Raw genomic sequence first — 7,445 nt, forward strand, 5'->3', positions numbered from 1 at the left:
GCTTGAGTGATGTATTTAACACCCGCTGGGTACACTGCCACTTACACCGTATTCAGATCAGAAGGAAAGGAACAACTGCTCTTGCTCTCCCTGCCTCAGGTTAAGCACCAGGAGTGGGAACACCCCCAAGAGGAGCATGTTAAAGCACCTCCACTCACATGCTATAGCCTCTAGTGATCTAGAATTCCCCTCCTAATTTTCTGTTCTTCACTCATGCCTTGTCTTTTAACTGCATCCAAGGATGAGCAAAGGTAACTAATGTGCTGCACTTTACCTGGGGCTCACCGCAAAAGCTGCTTCAAAACTGCAAGCCTGGGCAGATCCTAGCCAGGATCTCTGAAGGGAGCCCAAAAGTGCTAGAGCCTACAAAGCCTTATTTCATAGCTCTGAACAATACTCTGGCTGCTAAATGAGCTTTTTGGCAATATCAAGAGTGACTAACGTCCCAGGATTTTTCTACATGGCAGTCATTAAGAAAGTGAAGATACATCATAGGAGGATGGAAAGCTGAAGCATGCTACCTTCTGGCCTAAGTGATCTTGACAGCAGCCAGGTTTTCTCTGCCCTCCTTAAGCTTAGAGCCCTTGGAAACATACCCTGGCAGAAGGTCTGGCCTAAAAAACCATGCTGCAAGTAAACCCACGGCTGTGTTAAAAGTCACCCACCTCTAGCTATTAGCTCTGGAGTCACTGAACGCAGAGACGGAGGCAGCATTATTTTGGAAAATGGGGAGGGAGAGCTTCGAGTGGATAGAGAATTATTTTGTTTTTACTCTTGCAGCAGTAAGAGTACCAGTGCACCAGTACAGTACTAGTGCACAGCACCAGTGCTTTATAAACACATGTAATAGTAACAAAGATGCTTATGAATCCAAACTATATCTATCAAGAGAACTCCTGTCTCAAAGAGGAGAGCGACAAAGAAAATGCTGCCTTAGTTCAAGCATTGGTCTTACTGAGTTTGGTGTGTTTGTTTTTTTTTTTAAACGAAAGAATCTGTACATCATCTTCTCCTTAAATTGCTCATGCACCTATTGGGAATGGAGACGGTGCATTTGAAATAATCGAATCACAAGCATGCCTACCAAGTAAACCTTGCAGGGATGAGGGGGAAACTACATGCACAAGAGTCTTCGCCTACGCATGCAGCAACTGCCTCCTGCAGGGTCACTGGAAAAATCCATCAGACATCCTGATTGCTTTTAAAAGCAAAGAAAACACAGACGAAAATACAGGGCACTGAGCGGGAACACATCTCAGACAAAGCAAGGCATTTTTGGATAGGCTCAGACAGTTTCTGGCCTATTTGAACACCATTGAAGATTGGCAGAAATTTGGTGGAGTTTTATCTCCACCATTTGAGGAAGATGAAGATCATGACTTCATTGCACAGACCAGCCTTGGTAGGACAGTAATGCACAAGGTGAAAGAGAGGTAGGTCAAAAGTCTCCAACCTGTGTTCAACGCAGAAAGCATTAGAGAGATCAAATAATTCTTCTTCTAACCTCCAAAATCAAAACGGGAAGCAGAAGTATCTGCAGAGGATTTTAAATTGAAAAACAGCCACTGTTTCAGTTCGTTGGTCAAGACTTCTGTTAGCATGTACTTCAGGAAGCTCATAGTACCCTTGTACTCAGCTATACAAGTAGGAAACTTTCTGCTGTATTCCTGTGTTGAATTATGAGGTAATTTCTCAAAGAGAGTTTTGAAGTGCCCAGAGCTAGGAGTTGGACATGACCAGAATTCCTTAGATCTGTCTGCTGCGTTCAACACAAGGTCAGCTACAAGGTGTGAGGAACTTGCCGGCAGAACCAAACAGGAGTCAATCTGAATCTGCCTCAGATGGCTCGTCTCATTCCTCTCAGAAGGCCCACAACAGGCAGCTGCTCCTCCTTACTAGGAGTGCTTGCCAGGGCATCCCAACAGATTAGGCTCCATTCCCCATGAAGCTATACATTATTAATCTTATCTGAAGCAGACAGTGCTGACGCCCAGCTTCCTCAGTGTCTGGAAGAGTACCAGCTGTCTCCAGCTCAATCCGAGTCAAAGGACAGAATGTGTGCATGTTATCGAGAAGAAACCTTCCTTATAATTTTGCAGGATTCAGAATCCTTCCCCTCTTATTTTCTCTATGCACTATCACAACAGCTGCCTGGGATTCATACCCCACTCCATCTCTCTGCAAGCTGGGTGCAACAGACTCTTTTTCCCATCTTCTGCTTACCAGACAACTGTGCCACTTTCTCTTAGACAAGGCCCATACAGCCCATTCATTCAGGTTTTTTTGGGCTGGGTTTCTGCAAGACTGTCTTTATCAGACCAACAGAAGGAGATGCCCAGATTATGCAGCCAGTGGAAGATAAGGCAGCACATCTCCTAAAGCACAAGAATGGACACTGTAAAGAAAATTACCACACTCAACAATTCCTTAGCTTTTACCTCTTAGAAGTCCTTCACAGGCTTGGTTCTAAGGCTTAATGATCTTGACGGTCCTTTTCCTTCATCAACCTTGGAGCATTACAACCAATAGATACCACTGAGTTGGTAGTGTTGTAAATAAAAAAGTTCATTTCTACTGAAAGGCAACCAAGTCGAGGTAGAACCTTTTACCTTGAACTTAAGAGCTGGTCCAGTAAGGGGTACTGATAAGGCTCATATTCATCAATCCTTCTTAAAAGTGGTCACAATAAACTGGATGGCAAATTACACAAAAACCCAGAAAGAAATGGATCTTTACTGACTTACAGACCTTTTAAAGCTTCTAACAATCTTAAAGACGTTTTGAGATGTAATGGTTGTGTAGACATGACATAGACTGGTGCATTACAAATACATGGCTCAACAAGTAGATGAAGCCCTTAAAAACCAAAGAACACTAAGCACTATAGCTAATTTTGCTCCAGAAATTTGTTTTTTGGGAGTAGTTTCACATTTCAGGAGGCAATCTAGCAGTGAGTTTGTCTATGAACAGTCACATCAAGATGCGCATTATTTTACGTATCCTATTCTCTCAAGAAAAACAGGGGTCTGCGATGCAGCAACATTACATGTGAGGAAACATAATTTTTAAGTAAAAGCCTTCTACTCTGTAGTATGATTTGCAAACAGTTTTTTATCCTCCGAGTCAGGGACCAAGACTTTGCTAGCAAGTGGGAAAGCGTTCTACAATTTGAAGTGTTACAGCCAAGCTGATGAAAGATAATTCAAGCAACCATAATGGCTTACATGCAGTCATTTTTACTGTAGAAAATGACACACCATGTTCAGGTCTAATAAATCCATGCTATTTGTTATTACAGAAAATACAGAAATCCTACTCACTATTTCCCACAGGTTTACAGCACTAATAAATCCAGATTTGTGTCATTAATCTCAAGAATTAATGAATAACTACCAGTAAGAGTGCAATAGGTGGTGATTAAAGCAACAAAAATGCCTCATAATATAGATGTTATTGCCTTTGTGTAGGAAGGCAACATGGCAAGTTGTCGTGGATTAGGCCCAGTCAGCATCGATGCAACAGCTGCTTGATCACTCCTCCTCACTCCCTGGTGGGATGGGGAGGAGAATGAGAAGAAAGAGGTAAAAACTCATGGGTTGAGATAAGGTCAGTTTAAGGGAATGGCACAAAGAGAGAAGATGTAATAATAACATAAAGAATAGATGAAGCAAGTGATGCAATTGCTCACCACTTGGACCCAGTGCTCAGCCCATTCCCAAGCTGCCATCCCTCTTCTTCACCCCCAACAGCTCCCCCAGTCTATATACTGAGCATGACGTCATATGGTTCTGAATGTCCCCTTGGATATTTCGGGTCAGCTGTTCTTGGTTGTGCCTCCTCCCAGATTCTGAGAATTAACTCTACCTCAGCTGAACCCAGGACATAAGTGAATATTAACATCAAAGATCCAGCTCATTTTACATAGTTGGGCTCTCTGATGACAGTTAAATTTGGGGGATGTTAAGAGTACTAACATGCTTCCAGGATTTACATTTTTTTTTTTAAATTGGTAATTATAATGAAACACTATGGCTGAATAGCATTACTATCATCCACTTACATCATCAAAACAAGATGACATGGTTACTTTTATTTTCTAAAGCTTGTTTTTGGCAAAGCAAGTCATCTGTTCTCTCAGGTAACTATTTGGAAAGTGAGATTACTAGATTGAGCCATCTACCTCCTCAAGTATTGTGCTTTTCACATTGCCTTACTTACCACACAGCTTCAGGCATGGCAAATAAAAACTGTCTTATTTCTGTGATTGCCTCAGAGCTGTTTGACAGGGCTCTTTATGCCTCTTAGAGTTGGTTGATAGTTTTGTGGTAGTTCCAGGCTTAATCTGAAGTATAAAGTACTTGAAAAAAAGATTTCCAAGCAGAAGGCTGAAACATACTACACATCCATACTCAAATTCCACAAGGCAAACCTAGTAACATGTATTTACCTGGCAAGTATGTATGAGGGTGTGGTAGCCTACAGGTTTCCTTACACTTGTATCTGGGTTTGACCGTTGGAGTTATCTGAATATTTCTATTAAGATACATTCACTAAGCCTTCATCACCAGGCGATAACAATTAGTTTCCTCGATTATCTGATTTCCAAGCTTTGTCTGTTTATACAGGACAAAACCCAATTTAATTATACTCTAATAAAGTTTGACTTTAATTACATTAGACACAGTATTTGTCCAAGCGAAAGCACAAGGGGAGAGCATTAAAAACCAAACCAGAATAAAATCTCCAAAACTTGGCTGTTGAAAGAAAATTAGTCACATCTCTGATGTTAGAAATGTAGATAAAGGAGGTCAGAGTTGCTCCCAAGGTTATTGTCATTCTGAATATGTATTGGCTGTTCATACACTAGTCACAAGATTTAAAGAATAAAACGTTTAGTTTTGTATAGATTTGTTACTTCATGTAAAATTAAACAAGTTGGTTTTTTGTTCTTGCTTTGTTAAAACCAACCACCATTCAGCATGTGTTTAGAAGAATACACACACCTTTCAGGAGTCTTTTAATCAATCACAGCAATTTGTAAACCCATTTGAAAAATAAATATTTAGAGGTCATGTAAGTAATGAACTCAAAGAATCACTTAGATCCAAGCATTGTGTAGACTGAATGATGTGATCCTCCAGAAATTTTTCCGCCCTTGTGGTGCCATCAAAGAATTTGGGGATTTTGTTTAAACAACATGACAAAAATTAAGGAAGAAAGAGACGTATGAGGAACTGAGAACTGTGAAGTGAAACAGGGGAAATGCACAGGGGTCATATCCCACCACTCAAACATAAACCAGCAGAAGGGAAGGAATGAGATAAGAGAGATTAGAAGAAAGGTCAGAGTTGCAATGGAGGCCAGGTCTTTTCTTGGAAACAGCTTAAGAGCTAAATTAAAACACTCCTCAGATATCAGCTACTCTGCACTCTCTTCTCAATAGTTGGGGTAAGACTTTTACTAGACAACCTTTTTTAATTGCCTGCTTGGACTCTGTGGTGCTTGAGGAAAGCACTGAGGGCTCAGCTGTCATTCCAGCATTACACATGGTTGGCAAAATACTCTGCTCCACTCATTAACTTTCCTTGATCAAAGAACCTTCTGGTGGTCAAGGAAAAGGGGGAGGAGAAACACCACCTCTGTTGAGAAATTGTCACCCACTTGAGACAAGACAACTCTTTAGAAAAGCGCTGCCTCTGCTTCAGTCAGCAAGAACACAAGAGACTAAGGTACCCTCTTCTGATTTCGACAGCCATGCAGAAGGACTTCTTCCCCGGCCTTGCCACCAACAGTGCCAGGTCTCTGTAGCAATTTGCAGCAATATACTTCATTGAGTTACTTTTCTAAATTAGCTGCAGATGCTTCTGTAGTAAATCTTTCCTTAGTTGTATGCTTCAGAAAAAAAGAGCTGGAAAAGTCTGCTTATTAGGCGCCGTATCAGCCACTAAAAACTTCATGAAACCGTGAAGTCAAGCCCAAAGCCCCCGGAGAATTCTGAAACACCACTGTCACATCCCAGTTTCATCCACTCAACTGAAAGAATGTTTAAAACCAACATTTCTGGGGACAAAGAAAATCACATTTTATTCTTCTCTCATTATTGAAGTGTGGTTCAAACCTTCTGTTCTCAGAACAGCCAAAAATAAATAAAAGCTGTCACTGGTAGGGAAATTTTAGCCTCAGAAGTGGCATTTCTCACAAGAACTTTTGAGTAGCTGAAGATGTGGGAAGGGACACTATTACTTGCTCTCAGTTAGAGCAGTTGTTAACATGATTAACAGATAGACTTTAAAGTCTATCTGCAGAAAAGGAGGTGAGCCTGTCAGTAAATAGTAATTTATCACCACCCCCATAGATCTCTCTTCCTCCAGCTGCCATAAACCTGTATACCATCCATGACCCATGGATGGTATACAGACCCCATGCTCAAGGTGAACGCCATCTAGAGCCCCTTCGTAAACTGAAGCTCTGTTTCAGACCCTGATATGCCATTTCTTTACAGCATTACACAGGCCATTGTGCTGGAAGTCAGTCTCTTTCTAGGATATGCCACTGCACTTCCAATACTGACTCTTCTTTCTCAGGTTTACCTCTATAGCTGAAAAGCTTGTTTGGTGCTCTAACTCATCTATACCACGAGTTAAAATGTTAAACGTTAAACCCTTACTTCATTTTGGGTTTAAGGCTGAGATTGAGAATCTCATAAAACCCAAGATGCTCAAGCTATGGCTTAAAACTACAAATTACAGCCCTTTCCCCAGTACCTTCTGTATTTATAATGAAAAGAATACTACAAAGCTTACCAGAAAAAAACTTCTTTATAAGTAGAGTGGTATTTCAGAGGACAGGCATAATCTCTAATGCCAACAGGTATTCTTAGAGCACAGATCAGTAAGATGATTTTCCTGAAATCACACACCAAGTTACTAAGAAAGTCAGGAACAGTATGCAAATCTCACCGATGTGCTAAAACATCAATAAGCCCATGTGTGACTTTTCTGCTTATTTATTGTATGTGTCCCTACATCTACTTTTTTTTTTTTCACATGATGATTATGCAAGACTGAACTATGCTTCTCCCACATTTGGGATGTGTTACATGTAACTGCTTCTTGTTTTCACCAAGTGAATCACCAACAGAGTGCGAATCGTACCCTTGAACACCCTTAGTTCAGTTAAAATCCCAAGCCCTTATACTTGCAGTTACCATATTTCTCTTATTTCTAGAATCTCCTTGTCATTAAATAGGACAAATAACTCCTGCCTATTACTTGTAAGGTAGTCTCTCCAAGTGCCCCCTATACTGAACTCCACAAGGATGAGTTTGCATGACGAGACTCACCAAAAAAAAAAAAAAAAAAAAAAAAAAGGTGAAAGAAAGCCATTGAGCATCCCACATACTGTTAGTGGCACACAGACAGGGAAGGTCAAACAGGCAGGGAAAG

Source organism: Buceros rhinoceros, unplaced genomic scaffold (genome assembly GCF_000710305.1).
Source record: "Buceros rhinoceros silvestris isolate BGI_N320 unplaced genomic scaffold, ASM71030v1 scaffold10038, whole genome shotgun sequence".
NCBI classification, from domain to species: domain Eukaryota; kingdom Metazoa; phylum Chordata; class Aves; order Bucerotiformes; family Bucerotidae; genus Buceros; species Buceros rhinoceros.